The sequence below is a fragment of the Panulirus ornatus genome, chromosome 1, assembly GCF_036320965.1.
Source record: "Panulirus ornatus isolate Po-2019 chromosome 1, ASM3632096v1, whole genome shotgun sequence".
Taxonomy (NCBI): domain Eukaryota; kingdom Metazoa; phylum Arthropoda; class Malacostraca; order Decapoda; family Palinuridae; genus Panulirus; species Panulirus ornatus.
This window is the reverse complement of record NC_092224.1, coordinates 52599529-52624026: the sequence shown is the minus strand read 5'-3', so window position 1 is coordinate 52624026 and position 24498 is coordinate 52599529. Positions and strand designations below refer to the sequence as shown.

The window sequence follows — 24498 nt, the reverse complement described above, 5'->3', positions numbered from 1 at the left end:
CTCATCAACCAGTTTTATCATATGATTCTGTAGTTTCTCTTTAAATTTCATATAAGTTTCTTTTGTTCACAGATTGATTCATCCAAACTTTCAATGGACATTTCAAAAGCTCCTTCTTCAGCACTTGCTGCTTCACCTGTGACTCGAACACTGTGGAAGCTCTATCTTCTTTTAAATCTAGTGAACCAACCATGACTTGCTGTGAAGTTCTCGATGTAATCCTCTTCCGCTCGCTCCTTTAAAGTCTCAAAAAGACTTCTAGCCTTCACATGAATTGTTAGTATGCTTAGTGGTACATATTTTTGCATTTGATTTTCCATCCACAGCATCAACTCCATTTCGTGGATGGGCCCTTGTTGTTGCTTTGTTATTATGGTAAACTTCATACTTGCCGAACCTTTTACTGCTTCACGTATTTTTCTTTGTCCTTTTTCAAATTGTGGAGACTGTCAAATGGGACAACTGCAGATCACGCACAATCACATAAACTTTTTTCCTTCCTCGTACTAGGTGATCACCTTAATTTTCAATTCCAAATGGAGCATCTTCATTGGCTTCTTGCCAGATCTATCAACTTAGGATGGATTTTTCCTCTTGCTTGTCATCTTCTTTGGGGTTTAATACAAAAATGGTGTAATACAGTGTGATAATCTCTCCTCGTCATCCAGTGCTAGATCTTTCTGCTCTTAAGATAAGGGCACTGCTAATCATTTCTGTCACTATACTTTTCCTTCACTTTTCTATTCTGAAGGTACTGTAGCTGTCTCTCCCACATACAAAGCAACTCTCTTTGGTTTCTGTTTCTTTTCTGACTCTACCTTCACCTCCTGAATGTAAGCAATGCTTAAAGTTATGAAAGCATCCATCCCTGTGTGCTCAAAGAGTGTGCCTCTATACTTGCACCTGGTCTTCCTCTTCTGTTGGGTTTCTCTTCAATAACCAAAACATTTCCTTCTTCTTGGAAGTAAGCATTGGTATATCCTATCCCACTCTTGGAAGCATGCATTAATACATCCTGTCCTTAAGAAGGGTGACCATTCTAACCCCTCGAACTATCATCTTGTTGCTTTGACATCTATCAAATCCAAAGTCTCTGAATCCCTCAACTCCCATATCCTCAGACATCTTGAATCTCACAGTCTTCTCTCTGGTCACTAGTATGGTTTCTGTAAGGAAAGATCCAATGGTGATATTCTTTTTGATCTTACTAATGCTAGCTCATTATCCCTGTAAGATTCTGGGGAGTCCTATAAAGTTGTCCTTGACATATCCAAAGCTTTTGACAGGGTGTGGCATCAGGGTTTCACCTCTAAGCTCCCCTCTTTTGGTTTCCTTTCCTCACATCTAGTTTTCTCTCTGGTTGTTCTATTCCCTCTCTCCATCAACAGCAGGGTCCTCAAGGTTCTGTCCTGTCTCTTATACTTTCTCGCCTTTTTTTTCAGCGATTTCCTTTCTTCCACAAATAAACAAATGCACTCATATGCTAATGACTCAAGTAGGCATTCCTCCATAGCCTTCAATTCTGCTCCTTCTTTCACCTGATCAGCATTTCATTGCAACACAACTTCCTCAATAAACTTGGACTTAGACATGATATCTCAATGGGGTAGAAGAAATCTGGTTAAATCTAATGCTCTCAAAACCCAGTCTACACCCATCAATGTCAAAAATTCCTCACTTTCCTCTTACCTATGATGGTTCATTACTTCCACCTCAAGACTCAATGAACATACTTCACATTACAGTAACATCCATTCTATTTCTATAGCCCCACATTATGGGAATAGCTAAGTTAGCCCCTAAGAAACTGGGAGTCCTGTTAAGATGTTGAAATTTCTTTTCTTTCAAAGTTACTCTGTATGAAGTACTGCTCCCACATCTGGGGTGTTTCTAGCTCTCCATCCTTGCTTGAGAGTTGATTTGAAAGCAGTCTGACTTATAAACTCTCCCAGAGTAACTTCATAATTTGACCCATTTGCCCTTAGCCACAATGTTGGTTCATTTTCCCTCTTCTATGGGTATCACTTTGGTTTTGTTCCTGAGTGCTGGTGGCCTATGTGGCCCCACCACACTACTCAGCAAGATGTTGTGTGACGTGATTACTGTATGGCCATTGGCAACTCAAGGGTGGAACATTTTGATAACCGTTTCTTTCCATACACCTCGAAACATTTGAACTCTACCCTCTCATGTCTTTCCAAACAACTATGACCTGGCCAGATTTTAAAAGAGGTTTTTCACTTCCTCCAAAATTCATAAACATTTTCCCTCGATTCTTGTTTTTCCCTTTCATTAACCTCTCTACATTTCAATGAAGGCCTTTGAAGGGACCTTTGTTGGTAACTGAAGCCTCCAACGTAAAAAGGATAGAAAAAGAAGGCATCAAAGTTATGGGACTCAAGATCCACAAGGTAGGCATTAAGTGTGGTTATACTAAAGTAGGCATAAGCTTAACCCTTGCAAAGTATAGAAGACAGAGAATATAGTTAAGAGACCTGATAGTGCAAGGAGAAGCAGCCTTGAACAACTGTATTTCAGAGAGAAGATCAGGGGAAGAGAGAAAGCAATGGTGTTCAATAAAGAGAAGGCAAAAATCAAGACTAATAATGTTGCACAAATGGATAGAAAAAGAGCCAGGTCTAAGAGCTGTAACTATGTAAATGGGTTGGATCCCAGTGGCATGATGGCAGTCAAGTGAGCCCTGGGATCCACCTAACACCTCTCATCTTGTGGCACTGCTCTGAATCAGTACCAGAGAATTATCTGATGACTGTGTTCCCATAAATTTTGGGTAGTGAAAAGTGACAAAATGAAAAATATAATATGTGTTAGATAACTGCTGAACAGTGCTGTGTATGAGCAAAAAGGTGTGGGATTTCGGTTCAATGCCAGCAACCCAAATGTGGTTGATGCAAGGGAAAAAAAGGCAGAATTCTGAGCTTGAAGGGGGATTTGTAACAAATATCATATAGCTGGCTCATGGCACTACTGCCACTATCCCTTCCAAAACCCAGGAGGTAATATCTCCCTGTCAGTGGGTGCTTACCATCAACTACAACTACTACAGAATAGCAGCAGTAGGTGTCACCTATTACACCAAAATATATATCTACACCTTCATAGACATCTTAGTCAGATTCAAACATATTATGATACATGGCAACACTTTCTGGAGTATATCAATAATCACAGATATCTAGCATTTCTATAACCTACAGGCAAATTTTCTTGTATTACAGTGTCATTCAGTTTATACATTAATTTACACATCAAATAAAGCTCTAAAGAATCTAAAAAGTGCCAGGTCAATGTTTGAAGTCAGCTGTCCACAGAAAGAGCACTTTTCTGATGTCCTCATGTAGCAAAAGGACATTAATAAATCATGTTGAGCCATCACAAGTGTCCTTTATATTCATGTTCTATCTCAAAAACTAAAACAAAAGTGGTAGCATTAACTCTTTTATACTCTCACCTGTTGATCTGGAGTGCACATATCCCTCTATTGTCTCAGCAGGAGGTCCTACTACTAACATCCCACACTACATATAACTCGAGAGTAATATATGTATAGTACTGCACTCCAGCTTAACAATAAAGTCAACCATCTGGAATATGCATTTTAAGGTGAATAATTCATCAGATCTTTAAAGACCATAACAAGGAACTCTGCAAGATCACTGGTTTTGGGAATTCTTTGAAGATTCGCCTCTTAAAAGTTTTATTCTTAAGTTAAGATGGGTTACAATACATTTTGTATACTGACATATCCTGGAGATTATCGTGGGGAGATGGTAAGGTCCTTCAGATTTAACTTTAGTACTGAGTAAATCGACCAGTGAAGAAATCTATGACTTTAATCGAACTTAACCAGATGAAGGCTTTAGTGCAACAACCCAACTGTACAGTGTGGGGAGTTTTATACTCGTCACGCCATATCATTGGTGTAACTGTGTACTCCCCTAATTCACTTTCAATTCATTACATGTTTTCATGTCAAGTCAAAGTATTGGGTGTGGGACCAATTGTTTTAATATGAACCCTGAAGGAGTGTAACTATCATATGTATCCCACTCATTTCTGAGGTATATGTGGAAATACCAAATTGCTAAGGCACCAAACTCCAATATATATGAGTTCGACGGGATAATTATGAGTTATTCGCTGTCTAAATTGACTTATCGACACAGGCCAATCTCGTACAAGATGTAAACTAAAATTACTCAAACAAAAAAATTAAACTAATTCGTACAGAGATACTGTGAAATTTCTTCTCAGACCTACCCGTGTAGCTCGTGCCGAAGCCTGTTGAACGGTATTGGCCCTGGCTCAGCTGTGGGCCGGCTCGCCGCTCATGATACCAGTTATCCTTATTTTCTCAACTTCAAGTGAATTTTGCCTTTGTTTGGTTAAAAGTATTATCGTCCCTACAACACAGTTTATCAGTTATGAAGAGACATAGGTTAACTAGGCAAATAATTTGAAGATTAGAGCTTAAAAGATAACCTATACTGACGATTATGGTAATGAAGCGATGTAAACAAAGTGAAACATTAAGAAAAAGTTCGAAATATTTTGGTTTTTCGGTTTCGTTTTATCGCAGCCTGACACAAACATCCGTATAGTGTCCTTTTTTATTCAGGGAATTAACGTAAAATCTATTTGTAATTGTATGACTATAATCAAGATTACTCTAAAGTAAATCTAGCACTACTCTATACCCATCTAATATATCGAGATAATTCATATAGTCACATTACAAATATACACATGAAACGTTATTGTACGTCTAATTAATGAAGAAACCATAATAGCGTATTGACTACCGTATCGATTGGCATAACATATAAGAAATAAGTACGGCATATTTTTTCCTTGAATATGTACGTAGCATTTTTGTTCGTTTCTATAATGCTGTGGTACAATGTACATAGTTTGATTACCAAATGTCACCCAAAATTTCTCTGGTGTCTCGCTTTCTCACCTGCGGAGAAAGCTTAGCAAATGTTGAAAACATATAATGACCAGATATTCTTATGAGCGTGACATTCCTTCACTGACAAAAAGTGTCCTCTGGAGGATCTCAATACACGCTCAGTCGGCAAGTCAAAAGATTTTGTCAAATCGGTTTGACTCATAGGTCATGTGTGGAGTTAAACTGGTTTAATCAAGTGGCATGAACGGTGGCTCGACAGAACAAGGGAGTGTCTGTTTCCAGGCCTGATCAACTAAATTGTTCTGTAAATGCCATTTTAAACGTGTGGACGTTCATCATAATATCACATTTTTCGATAGTGTAACCCAGACGAAAAAGAGACTATATCGATGACGCCTCTCTCCAGATGGTAAGCAAATTTTGGACAGAGTTTAGTGAAATATGTAGACAGTATACATGCCTATAGAACGTAAAGAGTGCAGAGTACAGTAACAGGGAGAAGAGACAAGTTGCATATAATGTTCTTGTTTAGAAACTTGTGGACAAAAGATATTGTTACCAAGACAATAAACTCGCTGCGTACTGCATGTAGAAAATATAAAGTCTGGTTTAGGCTCTGAGTACATGTAATTACCTACTTTTCGGTTCTTTTGGTCTGATACAGTGAGTTATGTTGCATGTTATCTTTGCTGCCTGTATGGATTTGGTTCATTTCTGAGTCTGTGCTCTCGAAGATAACGTTCGGGTACTTCTTGGGGCCGAATTCTGTCAAGAGACTTTGAGTTATAGGGGTTTAATTACTTTTAATTGCTGAAGGATAATGTTTGGCTGTGATGTGCACATGTAACTTAAAATTTTTTTTTTTAAATAATAATCATAGTTTTGATTGTGGCTTCTTGTGTCCTGCATCGAGTATTCCTTGTAGCTAGTACTTTTACTTTCTCAAAGTGCAAGTGTCTGTGGTATCTCTTGATGATGATCTGAGCTGTGAAAATTGCTATCTGGTTACTTGATGTCTGATATCAGACAGTATGGCAGATCAGCAGAGGGAAAGCCACACTTCTTGATAGATGGAGCAGGTCAATACGTGGTCGGCGGTCAGGTGGCGCTGACCTGGGTGAGATGAGGTCAGGACAAGACGCTGCTACCACCACTACTAATGGAGTAATGATGTAGTGCAAAACTGCTCCGTGTCATCGCAAGATATCTACCACCTTGGATAGACTAAACGTTCCTAGGAAATGCAGCCTGTGGCTCCAGAGGAGAAGGCCATTCCGAGCCTGACCAAATCCAAGAGTTAGGGACGGTGGTAAGCAGTCACTGACCAGCGGCCTGCACCTTCTTGTGCGCCTGTCTTTTTCTAATCAACCGACAAGATCATCACTGTCTACTGGGATATTCACTTATCCCGTCCGGTCTGCTTGTTGTCTTTTCTAAATCAGCGGGTGGGCTCTGCCTGTTGTGTCTTTTTGTAAATCAACTGGTGGAATTGAAGCAGAGAGCTCCTGCGGGAATCACTGAAATGGCCGCCAAAGGCAAAGGCCAGTGTTACACTAAATGTGCGACAGCCTTAACAAAACGAACAACGAAGGACGAAAGTCAGGCATTTGACTCGCTTTAGACAAGTTTACCTCTCCAGTACCTAAAGTCTCGGCCATATGCCGCCAGACACAAACCGTCTTTGGGGCGCTTTCTCCATCAGCAGAATTCCCTTACGTGACTCCTGACGTTTCATCTTAGATACATAAACCCAAGTTCCATGAGAGGTCTGGTTTTAACAAAGGCTCTCTCCTTACCATCCGGCAACACGCCGGGTGTTGTCTTCCTGGCAGTCCCTCGATGATGGTTGATGGGCATGTTATGAAGCAGGAGCACATGGGAAAGCCTACGTGTAGCTCCAGTCGTAGGTGGGTATGGCGAGTATAGAGGCTCCTGGTATGAGCGGTGGCTCCCGGTTTGTGTTTAGGTTGTAGCAATGCCCCGGGCGTTGCCTAAGGTCCAGTATCGCTCCACAAATGTCACCTTACTGACTCTTTCTTGATTTGGTGGTAGGTCACGGCGTGTGACCTCACCTGACCTACAAATTCCCAGAGGACTGAACTTGGAGGCCCAACCCACGGTTGTACCTGTAGTATCACTCCATGACACTCATATTCGATGTTCGGCGGTGGCAGGTCAAAAGCTGCCACTGTTATTATTCGACATTCGGCTGCAACATCTCCAATTTCTTTTGGGAATAGCTTCTCCCAAGCAGCTTTCATGACCTGACATTTCTGCCCCTTACATACCCGGGCATCACCTACGGGCGGCATGAGACAGTCGGCTGCCCCTACTTCAAGGCCGAACAGTCACCATTGTCACTTCTTTCTTTCCGTGGTGTGAACCCTGGGAGTATCGATTCACTACCTGGAAGCTTTCTTTAGTGAACGGGGTTGGGGTAGCGGGAATGTGAGGGGGTGAATGATAACAAGGAGAGGAGGGAACAGTGGGGACGAGTGACTGAAGAGTCCGCTGGCAGCCGACACCTACATAATGCAATAGTTTATGAAGCAAATATAAAGACAAGTAGGAACTAAGCAAAAATTCTGCGTGTGACGCCAATCGCAAATTAAGACATTATTCCCAGCTTTTAGCAGAGGTGTGAATTATTCCATGATAATGCAACTCCCTCCACCCCCGTTTGATTAGCACACAGGCACATACACACTCACAGGCCATCAAAAGCAAACGTCACCAACTCGAGAGTGATTTTTACACATGCTGGGTTTATCGCAAGGGGCAGCACTTAGTAGTAAAGGTGCATTTGAGTAATTACTAAACCATTTTGTTTTCAGTATTATTACCCTGGGAGCTATCAAACATTTTTGTAAATATCATAAGAAAAAGGAATATCATTTTTACAACTATCAACTGTTTCACGTATTATTTCAGGTTACAGCCTGTAACACAAGTAAGGTATTTAGTATAGGGTGGCGGTGTGCATAGTGGGATGTTGTGAGGTCAGGAGAATGGGTGGGGTCAGCAGCACTACACAGGTGTACCACATGTTATGATCAGTAAGTAATCTTTATTTGTGGTAATGTTGACATTATATTGTGGTGATGGTTTGGTCTGGATAAAGTGAATATAACATCGTGTCCGCTGTGTCATGTAGAAACATAACCTGTGGTCCTTGTTAACTCTGGGCAATACTTAGAACATGAGAATGTTTGCTTTATACGAGCTCATCTTATTATGTTGATATGTGGGGTTTAATAAGAGACGGTAAATTAGTATCGCGAGAAGCAAATTATGTAAACTGGTAAAATGGGTATAGATAAATGTTTTCTGACCAGACAATGAACACTCTCATTTACCGTTTTATTGTTCGTACTGAAAGTATGCTGAGTTCATGTGATGGTTTTGGGTGTTTTGAGTAAAGTTACTTCAAAGCTTATCTCCTTAGCAAAGTAATATTAATTGTTTCTTGTAATCTTATCGACTAATACCAGGCTCGATATCTGTATGAATCACTCATGACGACTCTCAGCTGATACGTGACCATACCCAAGGTGATCACCACCACCACAGGACCTCACTCCCACCACGCTCACTCCCACCACGCTCACGCCACACTCCCACCACGCTCACGCCACACTCCCACCACACTCACATCACGCTTACACCACACTCCCACCACGCTCACGCCACACTCACACCACGCTCACGCCACACTCCCACCACGCTCACGCCACACTCCCACCACGCTCACGTCAAACTCCCACCACACTCACATCACGCTTACACCACACTCACACCACGCTTACGCCACACTTCCACCACACTCACGCCACACTCCCACCACACTCACGTCACACTCACACCATACTCCCACCACACTCCCACCACACTCACACCACGCTCACGCCACACTCCCACCACGCTCACGCCACACTCCCACCACACTCCCACCACACTCACGCCACACTCCCACCACACTCACGTCACACTCCCACCACACTCACGCCACACTCCCACCACACTCACGTCACACTCCCACCACACACACGCCACACTCCCACCACACTCACGTCACACTCCCACCACACTCACTCAAATAAAAAGCTAAACATTGACTTCGTTATTCTTAACGTCTTCTACCATGCTGTGCTTCTTACTTCTTGATCCCCATCACAAGTTCAAAGCTACAGGAAACCAAAGTAATTTGAGTAATGAGTGTAACATCCCTGAGAAAAATACTGTTGGGATTTTTAACATAAAAATTCAGGATATTATCATGTTATGTGCACAGCAATTATATATGTATGTTTTTATATTTACAACAATTAGGTTACAGTGAGAATCTTCAACAGGACCAGCCTTTAGAAAGAAATTTGTTCAGTGAACCATTATATCTATGACACTACGAAACATTAAGCCACAATGCAGAAAACTGGAGTGGTGTGTAATGTGGCGAAGAAATCAATAAAGTGTTGTTATTAAGATGGTGTCATTCACGAGGGTAATTATGTAACCTTATCGCTAATGTTATCTTAATACAATATTTTGTCAACGTCTTCATTTCGCGGCTTCATGATAGGATTAACAGAGACTCATCATGCTTCACTTTCCTCACCTCACAACGGCTTCTTTCCTACCACCCTCACACCTCCAGCAACCCCAGCTCTGCGAGTTAAAACAAGTACTTTATCAATATCATTAGTCTTTAAAAAAGATATTGCCACTTGGGATATTTATAATTCCCAACTTGGGTCAATGTAACACTGATGCCATGATGAGTGTATCAGTGTTGTCATAGGGTGAATTACATAGTTATGGCCTAAGCTCAGAGAACGAGTCTGCTTAGCCACGTTTGGATTCGAACCCGCGAGTTAGTTAGCATTCTCAGTTTCATATGCCAAGGAGAGGAAGGAGTGACACCGTAATGATTTGTTATTAGTTTATCGAGACCGAAGTTAATTACGTATAGTGAGACGTCACGTAAGGTTAGTAACGACCTGGACATGATGAGCAAAACTCCGGACAATGAAACCTTGGGGCGAGCAAGGCGATACTGCCAGGGTTCACACCTAACGAGGAGGATTAACAACGCTGACTGTCCCGGGTGGTGTCATGGCCAGGTAGTTCCAGGCTCCCAAGCCGCCCTTAGGGCATTTCCGTCAGTAGAGGTTCCTTTAGTGACTCCTGCCATTTCATCTTCCTGGCACGGAATCTACAACACGGAATCTACAGCAACACTAGCAGCGCTTCTGCAACCCAAACCAGCAACTCTCTCTCTCTCTCTCTCTCTCTCTCTCTCTATATATATATATATATATATATATATATATATATATATATATATATATATATATATATATATCAGAGAGAAAAATGGATATGTTTGAAGGAATAGTGGTTCCAACAATGTTATATGGTTGCGAGACGTGGGCGGAGGTGGGTGGATGTGTTGGAAATGAAATGTTTGAGGACAATATGTGGTGTGAGGTGGTTTGATCGAGTAAGTAATGAAAAAGTAAGAGAGATGTGTGGTAATGAAAAGAGTGTGGTTGAGAAAGCAGAAGAGGGTGTATTGAAATGGTTTGGTCACATGGAGAGAATGAGTGAGGAAAGATTGACAAAGGATATATGTGTCAGAGGTGGAGGGAACGAAAAGTGGGAGACCAAATTGGAGGTGGAAGGATGGAGTGAAAAAGATTTTGAGCCATCGGGGCCTGAACATACAGAAGGGTGAAAGGCGTGCTGTCAGTGGATTAAACCAGGGCATGTGAATCGTCCGGGGTAAACCATGGAAGGTTTTGTGGGGCCTGGATGTGGAAAGAGAGCTGTGGTTTTGGTGCATCATACATGACAGCTAGAGACTGAGTGTGAACGAATGTGGCCTTTGTTGTCCGTCCTCTCCTGACGCTACCTCGCGCGCGCATGGGGGGAAGGTGTGCCAATTTATGTGTGGCGGGGTGGCGACGGGAATGGATGAAGGCAGCAAGTATGAATATGTACATGTGTATATATGTATATGTCTGTGTATGTATATGTATGTATACATTGAAATGTATAAGTATGTATATGTGCATGTGTGTGGGCGTGTATGTATATACATGTATATGTATATTGCGCTACCTCGCTAGCGCGGGAGACAGCGACAAAGTATAACAAATAATACACACACACACACACACACACACACACACACACACATGTATATATATATATATATATATATATATATATATATATATATATATATATATATATATATATATATATATATATATATATTTCTTTTTTTTCTTTCAAACTATTTGCCATTTCCCGCATTAGCGAGGTAGCGTTAAGAACAGAGGACTGGGCCTTTGAGGGAATACCCTCACCTGGCTCAATTCTCTGTTCCTTCTTTTGAAAAAAAAAAAAAAAAAAAAAACGAGAGGGGAAGATTTCCAGCCCCCCGCTCCCTCCCCTTTTAGTCGCCTTCTACGACACGCAGGGAATACGTGGGAAGTATTCTTAATCCCCTATCCCCTATATAGGGTGGTGGTGAGAGTAAGTGAGCTTGGGAAGGAGACTTGTGTGAGGAAGTACCAGGAGAGACTGAGTACAGAATGGAAAAAGGTGAGAACAATGGAAGTAAGGGGAGTGGGGGAGGAATGGGATGTATTTAGGGAATCAGTGATGGATTGCGCAAAAGATGCTTGTGGCATGAAAAGCGTGGGAGGTGGGTTGATTAGAAAGGGTAGTGAGTGGTGGGATGAAGAAGTAAGATTATTAGTAAAAGAGAAGAGAGAGGCATTTGGACGATTTTTGCAGGGAAAAAATGAAATTGAGTGGGAGATGTATAAAAGAAAGAGACAGGAGGTCAAGAGAAAGGTGCAAGAGGTGAAAAAGAGGGCAAATGAGAGTTGGGGTGAGAGAGTATCATTAAATTTTAGGGAGAATAAAAAGGAGGTAAATAAAGTGCGTAAGACAAGGGAGCAAATGGGAACTTCAGTGAAGGGGGCAAATGGGGAGGTGATAACAAGTAGTGGTGATGTGAGAAGGAGATGGAGTGAGTATTTTGAATGTTTGTTGAATGTGTTTGATGATAGAGTGGCAGATATAGGGTGTTTTGGTCGAGGTGGTGTGCAAAGTTAGAGGGTTAGGGAAAATGATTTGGTAAACAGAGAAGAGGAAGTAAAAGCTTTGCGGAAGATGAAAGCCGGCAAGGCAGCAGGTTTGGATGGTATTGCAGTGGAATTTATTAAAAAAAGGGGGTGACTGTATTATTGACTGGTTGGTAAGGTTATTCAATGTATGTATGACTCATGGTGAGGAGCCTGAGGACTGGCGGAATGCGTGCATAGTGCCATTGTACAAAGGCAAAGGGGATAAGAGTGAGTGCTCAAATTACAGAGGTATAAGTTTGTTGAGTATTCCTGGTAAATTATATGGGAGGGTATTGATTGAGAGGGTGAAGGCATGTACAGAGCATCAGATTGGGGAAGAGCAGTGTGGTTTCAGAAGTGGTAGAGGATGTGTGGATCAGGTGTTTGCTTTGAAGAATGTATGTGAGAAATACTTAGAAAAGCAAATGGATTTGTATGTAGCATTTATGGATCTGGAGAAGGCATATGATAGAGTTGATAGAGATGCTCTGTGGAAGGTATTAAGAATATATGGTGTGGGAGGCAAGTTGTTAGAAGCAGTGAAAAGTTTTTATCGAGGATGTAAGGCATGTGTACGTGTAGGAAGAGAGGAAAGTGATTGGTTCTCAGTGAATGTAGGTTTGCGGCAGGGGTGTGTGATGTCTCCATGGTTGTTTAATTTGTTTATGGATGGGGTTGTTATGGAGGTGAATGCAAGAGTTTTGGAAAGAGGGGCAAGTATGAAGTCTGTTGGGGATGAGAAAGCTTGGGAAGTGAGTCAGTTGTTGTTTGCTGATGATACAGCGCTGGTGGCTGATTCATGTGAGAAACTGCAGAAGCTGGTGACTGAGTTTGGTAAAGTGTGTGAAAGAAGAAAGTTAAGAGTAAATGTGAATAAGAGCAAGGTTATTAGGTACAGTAGGGTTGAGGGTCAAGTCAATTGGGAGGTAAGTTTGAATGGAGAAAAACTGGAGGAAGTAAAGTGTTTTAGATATCTGGGAGTGGATCTGGCAGCGGATGGAACCATGGAAGCGGAAGTGGATCATAGGGTGGGGGAGGGGGCGAAAATTCTGGGAGCCTTGAAGAATGTGTGGAAGTCGAGAACATTATCTCGGAAAGCAAAAATGGGTATGTTTGAAGGAATAGTGGTTCCAACAATGTTGTATGGTTGCGAGGCGTGGGCTATGGATAGAATTGTGCGCAGGAGGATGGATGTGCTGGAAATGAAATGTTTGAGGACAATGTGTGGTGTGAGGTGGATTGATCGCGTAAGTAACGTAAGGGTAAGAGAGATGTGTGGAAATAAAAAGAGCGTGGTTGAGAGAGCAGAAGAGGGTGTTTTGAAATGGTTTGGGCACATGGAGAGAATGAGTGAGGAAAGATTGACCAAGAGGATATATGTGTCGGAGGTGGAGGGAACGAGGAGAAGTGGGAGACCAAATTGGAGGTGGAAAGATGGAGTGAAAAAGATTTTGTGTGATCGGGGCCTGAACATGCAGGAGGGTGAAAGGAAGGAAAGGAATAGAGTGAATTGGATCGATGTGGTATACCGGGGTTGACGTGCTGTCAGTGGATTGAATCAGGGCATGTGAAGCGTCTGAGGTAAACCATGGAAAGCTGTGTAGGTATGTATATTTGCGTGTGTGGACGTATGTATATACATGTGTATGGGGGTGGGCTGGGCCATTTCTTTCGTCTGTTTCCTTGCGCTACCTCGCAAACGAGGGAGACAGCGGAAAATATCTATCTATCTATCTATCTATATATATATATATATATATATATATATATATATATATATATATATATATATATATATATATATATATATATAAGCCTTGTGTAAATTTTCATAAAATTTGCAATAAGCTACTAGGGTATGGTCAAGGTGCTTGCATAATGTATTGTAATAAGGTTTAACCTTAAAGAGGAAAAATATATATAGAAAGAACAATAAGTGGAAAAAATCTAAATGTCAAAAATGTTGATGACATTAAAAACATCCTTTTTGAATAAACCAAATTTATTGTATATTTCGTCGGTTATGGTAATTTGACCAGTATTTGTCCCATGAACGGAAACCAATACATAACAATTTCACAGTACAGTGGTCAGTGGACGCGGGTGATGATTTTTTGAGACAGTGTTAAGCTAAATTCTTAAAGCACAAACTCATCTTTGATAATACGATGAATCAATTTATGGCCTTGATGATATAGGCGGGGTATCAAAATATAATTTGGCTATGACATTATTCTTCTTACCATTATCAACAGACATTATCTATAAATTCAAATCACACACTATTGATATTTACTTATACTTACAACACAGCGGCAAAAGATCCATGCAATCACATGCTTTAAAGGCAGTTGTTTTGATAAAGCGGGATATTTAAGTTCATTAACTCATAAAGCCGGAGATTTTCATGTCCCTTAAAATTTGCAGGGAAGAGCGGGACTGAAGCAGGAATATGTAGCTGAAGGCGGGACGTCCGGTCATCGTACCTAAACCTTGAAGAAACCCGACCAGTAAATGGATTGATAAATAAATACATCACCTTCCGCCGCCCGGCAGCTGGTGGGATATGCAGTGACTCGGGGAACCGCTCCGACATATTTTTGTAGTAATCAGACTATATTCAGATAATATATATCCTTCCAAAGTCTCTGTTACACTGACGCCACTTATCATCACTTTACACAACGATATTTTCATCTTGATATTCACCAAATACATTATAATTATTCCCTTCCTTTTCTTTACCATTTGTTCATATAAACTATCTTCGGTGTTCATTCTTGTTTTACAAATTGTTTTCTATCATTTCAAACCATGAATCACTGTGAGTTCACTGTCTGGCAGCTGAGTAAAGCTACAGGTATAATTGACGATATTCATCGCTGGAACAACTAATGTTCCCAAGCCACAGATCACTTTGACCTGGTCCCACACAAACCTGAATATTGCAGTTTGCATCATCACTACATGAGCCAGATATGTGAGTTCACGAACACAAACTAACCACTTGTATTTTCAATGTAATTTTCTATCACCTGAAATGTAACACTATTTCTATCATTGTTACACCATTTAATTTCCTATTTTTCCTGAAAATAGCTCACTTGCGCTAAGATATATTCCGTATTTTATTGTCACTTTACGTATCTCACGTTCTACCTCCTGGCAGGTTAGGACTGACTGTACACATGGTGAGGTTGGCGATGCCATGTAGCAAATGCTCATAACCAGCAAATTGACCGTCGAACCGATAGTTTGGCTGGGCCATTGTATACAAAAAACTAATGACGGGTGTTTAGATTTTCTGTTCTGATAAGATAACAGGTTTTAAAGCTTATCATCATGTATCACACTTACTTTTTTGTTGAATGATAGCCGACTGAGGCTTATAAATGAGGACCCTCGCGGAGGCCAGCAAAGCAGTGGTCGGGGCAACTGATGATTCACATGGCTGTCCACTGCACGGCATCAAGGCGGGTGTGCAGACACTGCCTGACCCTGACTCGGTGGTTGCATAACACCATGTTGGCAATGTTACGTCTTATGATTTGATTCTTATCCCCGTCATGACGTGACGTAACAATTATCTTATGATCATGCCGCTCATGCAAGTGTGAAAAACGGGAATTGTGCGAGAAGATGTACTAAAAATGCACGTAATATAACAAAAGATTTAGATAGTAAATATAGCCTGATTTTGTATCATTCCGAGCATTACGCGTGTGCTGCCTTGGTGAGGCCGACGGCCGGCCAGCCTTGCGTCCGGAGTCGAGGATGAGTAACAAGATGTCATGTGACCAACTGAAGTGACTAAGCAGCTCGTTGTCTCACGTGACTGGCATGGGAAAGTTACACAACTGTAGCACTGTGAGTCCAAATCATGGTGGAGAACTGTTCAACGTTGTCTAGTTGATGACTGGAACAAAATAAACTATAGGATCGGCGCTGACGTCATAACTTCATATTAGATTACCAAGTCTCATTACTGAGGACTGTTACAGAAAACATTATCTACCCTTCAGTCAGTCGGGTTCAGCGAGTGTCGCTCCAAAAGTCCTTCTGGTCCTCATTCATCGTCCACCTGGACTGCCATCATGAGGGGTACTTGTTATGAAGGGCCTGGATCGGAGTCATGATGGGGCACCTGAATTGAGCTCCAGCACCCGTTGCTCTGCTCCTTTCGTCCTCTTTCCCTAGTTTTCTGTTCCAAATCACACTCCCAAGTACACTCCTCTAAACCCCTTTCAAAATCTTCGACTTTCAAAACTTCTGATAAAGAAGCATATACTAGGCGCTGTTGCTGTGAGAATCAACCTTTCAGCTACTGTCTTGAGCCACAATGTGACGTTGGCCACATATTGTCCTTCCTGCAGCAGCGCCATGGGGCCCCAGCAACGCCCCCTTCCGTGCTGTAGCAATTGTAGATCAGTAACGGGATCTGGGCAATGCCCCATCCCCCTATAACCTCTAGCACAAACAACTACGAGACCACATCAGCGCCAATCCTCCCCCTAAGTACAGCACTAAGAGACCCAACAATGATTCATCTCTCCTGCAGTCGCTGCTGCACTACGGGAATCCAGCCTAACTTCTGCTGCCGCAGTAGCAGCTTACCTATGAACAACACTCTCTTTACTTATGAGTTTAGCAGTGATGTATTACTCATGTTTATGGTATTCTTCTCTCAGACTTCATATGTGAAACAAACATCCGTAAGGTACTACAGTTAGGCTATCTCTGATGTCTGTCATGTAACAGTCAACACACTTTCGTAAAGTTAGGGCTGGGAGAGGAGCACAAAAGGGTGTGTAACACAAGGCTGTACTGGGGTGTTCATAGGAATGCGCCGCCAATAGGGGAGTGCTACAGCTGGAACAAGAATAGGATGAGAAGTGAAGCAGGATTCACATAGTGCTGCTACAGACATGTTTGCGACCCATAGTGCAGCTGTAGAAGGAATGAGCATTGCCGGGGTCGCGTGTAATGTGGCATTGCCGGATCCCTTGGTTCGGCAGCAGCAGCGGTAAGGAATTACTGAGGATCTGTGGAGCTACTGCAGGAAAGACAGGCGATGAGAGACCCGGCCTGGCAGGAGTTCTCTCAGGGACTTCTTTACTCTACGGGTATATATATATATATATATATATATATATATATATATATATATATATATATATATATATATATATATATATATATATATATATATAAGGTGAAGATTTGTATGGGTTTTCAGAAAAGAAGAGTGAATGTTGGGGTGCAGAGGGTGGTGAGAGTAAGTGAGCTTGGGAAGGAGACCTGTGTGAGGAAGTACCAGGAGAGACTGAGTACAGAATGGAAAAAGGTGAGAACAATGGAAGTAAGGGGAGAGGGGGAGGAATGGGATGTATTTAGGGAATCAGTGATGGATTGCGCAAAAGCTGCTTGTGGCATGAGAAGAGTGGGAGGTGGGTTGATTAGAAAGGGTAGTGAGTGGTGGGATGAAGAAGTAAGAGTATTAGTGAAAGAGAAGAGAGAGGCATTTGGACGATTTTTGCAGGGAAAAATGCAATTGAGTGGGAGATGTATAAAAGAAAGAGACAGGAGGTCAAGAGAAAGGTGCAAGAGGTGAAAAAAAGGGCAAATGAGAGTTGGGGTGAGAGAGTATCATTAAATTTTAGGGAGAAAAAGATATATACATATATATATATATATATATATATATATATATATATATATATATATATATATATATTTCTTTTTTTTCTTTCTTTTTCTTTTAAACTATTCGCCATTTCCCGCATTAGCGAGGTAGCGTTAAGAACAGAGGACTGAGCCTTTTTTGGAGTATCCTCACTGGCCCCCTCTGTTCCTTCTTTTGGAAAAAAAAAAAACGAGAGGGGAGGATTTCCAGCCCCCCGCTCCCTCCCCTTTTAGTCGCCTTCTACGACACGCAGGGAATACGTGGGAAGTATTCTTAATCCCCTATCCCCAGGGGTATATATATATACATATATATATATATATATATATATATATATATATATATATATATATATATATATATATATATATATATATATATATATATATATATATATATATATATATATATATATATATAAATATATATATATATATATATATATATATATATATATATATATATATATATATATATATATATATATATATATTTTGCTTTGTCGCTGTCTCCCGCGTTAGCGAGTTAGCGCAAGGAAACAGACGAAAGAATGGCCCAACCCGCCCATATACACATGTATATACATACACGTCCACACACGCAAATATACATACATATACATCTCAATGTACACATATATATACACACACAGACATATACATATATACACATGTACATAATTCATACTGTCTGCCTTTATATGCTGCCATCGCCACCTCGCCACACATGGAATAACAACCCCCTCCCCTCTCATGTGTGCAAGGTAGCGCTAGGAAAAGACACCAAAGGCCACATTCGTTCACACTCAGTCTCTAGTTGTCATGAATCAATGCACCGAAACCACAGCTCCCTTTCCACATCCAGACCCCACACAGCTTTCCATGTTTTACCCCAGACGCTTCACATGCCCTGGTTCAATCCATTGACAGCACGTCGACCCCGGTATACCACATCGTTCCAGTTCACTCTATTCCTTGCACGCCTTTCACCCTCCTGCATGTTCAGGCCCCGATCACTCAAAATCTTTTTCACTCCATCTTTCCACCTCCAATTTGGTCTCCCACTTCTCCTCGTCCCCTCCACTTCTGACACATATATCCTCTTGGTCAATCTTTCCTCACTCATTCTCTCCATGTGACCAAACCATTTCAAAACACCCTCTTCTGCTCTCTCAACCAAAATCTTTTTATTTCCACACATCTCTCTTACCCTTACGTTACTTACTCGATCAAACCACCTCACACCACATATTGTCCTCAAACATCTCATTTCCAGCACAACCACCCTCCTGCGCACAACACTATCCATAGCCCACGCCTCGCAACCATACAACATTGTTGGAACCACTATTCCTTCAAACATACCCATTTTTGCTTTTCGAGATAATGTTCTCGACTTCCAAACATTCTTCAAGGCTCCCAGAATTTTCGCCCCCTCCCCCACCCTATGATTCACTTCCGCTTCCATGGTTCCATCCGCTGCCAGATCCACTCCCAGATATCTAAAACACTTTACTTCCTCCAGTTTTTCTCCATTCAAACTTACCTCCCAATTGACTTGACCCTCAACCCTACTGTACCTAATAACCTTGCTCTTATTCACATTCACTCTTAACTTTCTTCTTTCACACACTTTACCAAACTCAGTCACCAGCTTATGCAGTGTCTTACATGAATCAGCCACCAGCGCTGTATCATCAGCGAACAACAACTGACTCACTTCCCAAGCTCTCTCATCCACAACAGACTGCATACTTGCCCCTCTTTCCAAAACTCTTGCATTTACCTCCGTAACAACCCCATCCATAAACAAATTAAACAACCATGGAGACATCACACACCCCCGCCGCAAACCTACATTCACTGAGAACCAATCACTTTCCTCTCTTCCTATACGTACACATGCCTTACATCCTCGATAAAAACTTTTCACTGCTTCTAACAACCTGCCTCCCACACCATATATTCTTAAAACCTTCCACAGAGCATCTCTATCAATCTATCATATGCCTTCTCCAGATCCATAAATGCTACATACAAAACCATTTATTTTTCTAAGTATTTCTCACATACATTTTTCAAGCAAACACCTGATCCACACATCCTCTACCTCTTCTGAAACCACACTGCTCTTCCCCAATCTGATTCTCTGTACATGCTTTCACCCTCTCAATCAATACCCTCCCATATAATTTACCAGGAATACTCAACAAACTTATACCTCTGTAATTGAGCACTCACTCTTATCACCTTTGCCTTTGTACAATGGCACTATGCAAGCATTCCGCCAATCCTCAGGCACCTCACCATGAGTCATACATACATTAAATAACCTTACCAACCAGTCAACAATACAGTCACCCACTTTTTTGATAAACTCCACTGCAATACCATCCAAACCCGCTTCCTTGCCGGCTTTCATCTTCCGCAAAGCTTTTACTACCTCTTCTCTATTTACCAAATCATTTTCCCTAACCCTCTCACTTTGCACACCACCTCGACCAAAATACCCTATATCTGCCACTCTATCATCAAACACATTCAACAAACCTTCAAAATACTCACTCCATCTCCTTCTCACATCACCACTACTTGTTATCACCTCCCCATTTGCGCCCTTCACTGAAGTTCCCATTTGCTCCCTTGTCTTACGCACTTTATTTACCTCCTTCCAAAACATCTTTTTATTCTCCCTAAAATTTAATGATACTCTCTCACCCCAACTCTCATTTGCCCTCTTTTTCAGCTCTTGCACCTTTCTCTTGACCTCCTGCCTCTTTCTTTTATACCTCTTCCACTCATTTGCATTTTTTCCCTGCAAAAATCGTCCAAATGCCTCTCTCTTCTCTTTCACTAATAATCTTACTTCTTCATCCCACCACTCACTACCTTTTCTAATTAACCCACCTCCCACGCTTCTCATGCCACAAGCATCTTTTGCGCAATCCATCACTGATTCCCTAAATACATCCCATTCCTCCCCCACTCCCCTTACTTCCATTGTTCTCACCTTTTTCCATTCTGTACTCAGTCTCTCCTGGTACTTCCTCACACAAGTCTCCTTCCCAAGCTCACTTACTCTCACCACTCTCTTCACCCCAACATTCTCTCTTCTTTTCTGAAAACCCCCACAAATCTTCACCTTCGCCTCCACAAGATAATGATCAGATATCCCTCCAGTTGCACCTCTCAGCACATTAACATCCAAAAGTCTCTCTTTCGCGCGCCTGCCAATTAACACGTAATCCAATAACGCTCTCTGGCCATCTCTCCTACTTACATACGTATACTTATGTATATCTCGCTTTTTAAACCAGGTATTGCCAATCACCAGTCCTTTTTCAGCACATAAATCTACAAGCTCTTCACCATTTCCATTTACAACAATGAACACTCCATGTATGCCAATTATTCCCTCAACTGCCACATTACTCACCTTTGCATTCAAATCACCCATCATTATGACCCGGTCTTGTGCATCAAAACCACAAACACTCATTCAGCTGCTCCCAAAACACTTGCCTCTCATGATCTTTCTTCTCATGCCCGGGTGCATATGCACCAATAATCACCCATCTCTCTCCATCAACTTTCAGTTTTACCCATATTAATCGAGAATTTACTTTCTTACATTCTATCACATACTCCCACAACTCCTTTTTCAGGAGTACTGCTACTCCTTCCCTTGCTCTTGTCCTCTCACTAACCCCTGACTTTACTCCCCAGACATTCCCAAACCATTCTTCCCCTTTACCCTTGAGCTTAGTTTCACTCAGAGCCAAAACATCTAGGTTCCTTTCCTCAAACATACTACCTATCTCTCCTTTTTTTTTTTTTTTTTCACATCTTGGTTACATCCACACACATTTAGACACCCCAGTCTGAGCCTTCGAGGAGGATGAGCACTCCCCGCGTGACTCCTTCTTCTGTTTCCCATTTTAGAAAGTTAAAAAATACAAGGAGGTTTGGATGGTATTGCAGTGGAATTTATTAAAAAAGGGGGGTGACTGTATTGTTGACTGGTTGGTAAGGTTATTTAATGTATGTATGACTCATGGTGAGGTGCCTGAGGATTGGCGGAATGCGTGCATAGTGCCATTGTACAAAGGCAAAGGGGATAAGAGTGAGTGCTCAAATTACAGAGGTATAAGTTTGTTGAGTATTCCTGGCAAATTATATGGGAGGATATTGATTGAGAGGGTGAAGGCATGTACAGAGCATCAGATTGGGGAAGAGCAGTGTGGTTTCAGAAGTGGTAGAGGATGTGTGGATCAGGTGTTTGCTTTGAAGAATGTATGTGAGAAATACTTAGAAAAGCAAATGGATTTGTATGTAGCATTTATGGATCTGGAGAAGGCATATGATAGAGTTGGTAGAGATGCTCTGTGGAAGGTATTAAGAATATATGGTGTGGGAGGCAAATTGTTAGAAGCAGTGAAAAGTTTTTATCGAGGATGTAAGGCATGTGTACGTGTAGGAAGAGAGGAAAGTGATTGGTTCTCAGTGAATGCAGGTTTGCGGCAGGGGTGTGTGATGTCTCCATGGTTGTTTAATTTGTTTATGGATGGGGTTGTTAGGGAGGTGAATGCAAGAGTTTTGGAAAGAGGGGCAAGTATGCAGTCTGTTGGGGATGAGAGAGCTTGGGAAGTGAGTCAGTTGTTGTTCGCTGATGATACAGCACTGGTGGCTGATTCATGTGAGAAACTGCAGAAGCTGGTGACTGAGTTTGGTAAAGTATGTGAAAGAAGAAAGTTAAGAGTAAATGTGAATAAGAGCAAGGTTATTAGGTACAGTAGGGTTGAGGGTCAATTCAATTGGGAGGTGAGTTTGAATGGAGAAAAACTGGAGGAAGTGAAGTGTTTTAGATATCTGGGAGTGGATCTGGCAGCGGATGGAACCATGGAAGCGGAAGTGGATCATAGGGTGGGGAAGGGGGCGAAAATTCTGGGAGCCTTGAAGAATGTGTGGAAGTCGAGAACATTATCTCGGAAAGCAAAAATGGGTATGTTTGAAGGAATAGTGGTTCCAACAATGTTGTATGGTTGCGAGGCGTGGACTATGGATAGAGTTGTGCGCAGGAGGATGGATGTGCTGGAAATGAGATGTTTGAGGACAATGTGTGGTGTGAGGTGGTTTGATCGAGTAAGTAACGTAAGGGTAAGAGAGTTGTGTGGAAATAAAAAGAGCGTGGTTGAGAGAGCAGAAGAGGGTGTTTTGAAATGGTTTGGTCACATGGAGAGAATGAGTGAGGAAAGATTGACCAAGAGGATATATGTGTCGGAGGTGGAGGGAACGAGGAGAAGAGGGAGACCAAATTGGAGTTGGAAAGATGGAGTGAAAAAGATTTTGTGTGATCGGGGCCTGAACATGCAGGATGGTGAAAGGAGGGCAAAGAATAGAGTGAATTGGAGCGATGTGGTATACCGGGGTTGACGTGCTGTCAGTGGATTGAATCAAGGCATGTGTATGGGGGTGGGTTGGGCCATTTCTTTCGTCTGTTTCCTTGCGCTACCTCGCAAATGCGGGAGACAGCGACAAAAAAAAAAAATATATATATATATATATATATATATATATATATATATATTATTTCTTTTTATTATACTTTGTCGCTGTCTCCCGCGTTTGCGAGGTAGCGCAAGGAAACAGACGAAAGAAATGGCCCAACCCCCCCCCATACACATGTATATACATACGTCCACACACGCAAATATACATACCTACACAGCTTTCCATGGTTTACCCCAGACGCTTCACATGCCTTGATTCAATCCACTGACAGCACGTCAACCCCGGTATACCACATCGCTCCAATTCACTCTATTCCTTGCCCTCCTTTCACTCTCCTGTATGTTCAGGCCCCGATCACACAACAATCTTTTTCACTCCATCTTTCCACCTCCAATTTGATCTCCCTCTTCTCCTCGTTCCCTCCACCTCCGACACATATATCCTCTTGGTCAATCTTTCCTCACTCATTCTCTCCATGTGCCCAAACCACTTCAAAACACCCTCTTCTGCTCTCTCAACCACGCTCTTTTTATTTCCACACATCTCTCTTACCCTTACGTTACTCACTCGATCAAACCACCTCACACCACACATTGTCCTCAAACATCTCATTTCCAGCACATCCATCTTCCTGCGCACAACTCTATCCATAGCCCACGCCTCGCAACCATACAACATTGTTGGAACCACTATTCCTTCAAACATACCCATTTTTGCTTTCCGAGATAATGTTCTCGACTTCCACACATTCTTCAAGGCCCCCAGAATTTTCGCCCCCTCCCCCACCCTATGATCAACTTCCGCTTCCATGGTTCCATCCGCTGCCAGATCCACTCCCAGATATCTAAAACACTTCACTTCCTCCAGTTTTTCTCCATTCAAACTCACCTCCCAATTGACTTGACCCTCAACCCTACTGTACCTAATAACCTTGCTCTTATTCACATTTACTCTTAACTTTCTTCTTCCACACAATTTACCAAACTCAGTCACCAGCTTCTGCAGTTTCTCACATGAATCAGCCACCAGCGCTGTATCATCAGCGAACAACAACTGACTCACTTCCCAAGCTCTCTCATCCCCAACAGACTTCATACTTGCCCCTCTTTCCAAAACTCTTGCATTTACCTCCCTAACAACCCCATCCATAAACAAATTAAACAACCATGGAGACATCACACACCCCTGCCGCAAACCTACATTCACTGAGAACCAATCACTTTCCTCTCTTCC

General features: G+C 41.9%; 1 long non-coding RNA gene across 2 annotated transcripts in view; it reads right to left on the bottom strand.

Moving 5' to 3' along the window:
- Nucleotides 1–15541, bottom strand: part of LOC139748977 (uncharacterized) — a 53191-nt gene extending 37650 nt beyond the window's left edge. Inside the window, exon 1 of one of the 2 annotated variants that reach the window (XR_011712853.1) lies at nucleotides 15430–15541. This is a non-coding gene — a long non-coding RNA (uncharacterized lncRNA). Of the gene's footprint in view, nucleotides 1–4281; nucleotides 4312–15429 lie in introns of those variants that run through there. The other variant, XR_011712855.1, reaches the window with a different exon arrangement.
- Between the last annotated feature and the right edge of the window lie 8957 nt (nucleotides 15542–24498).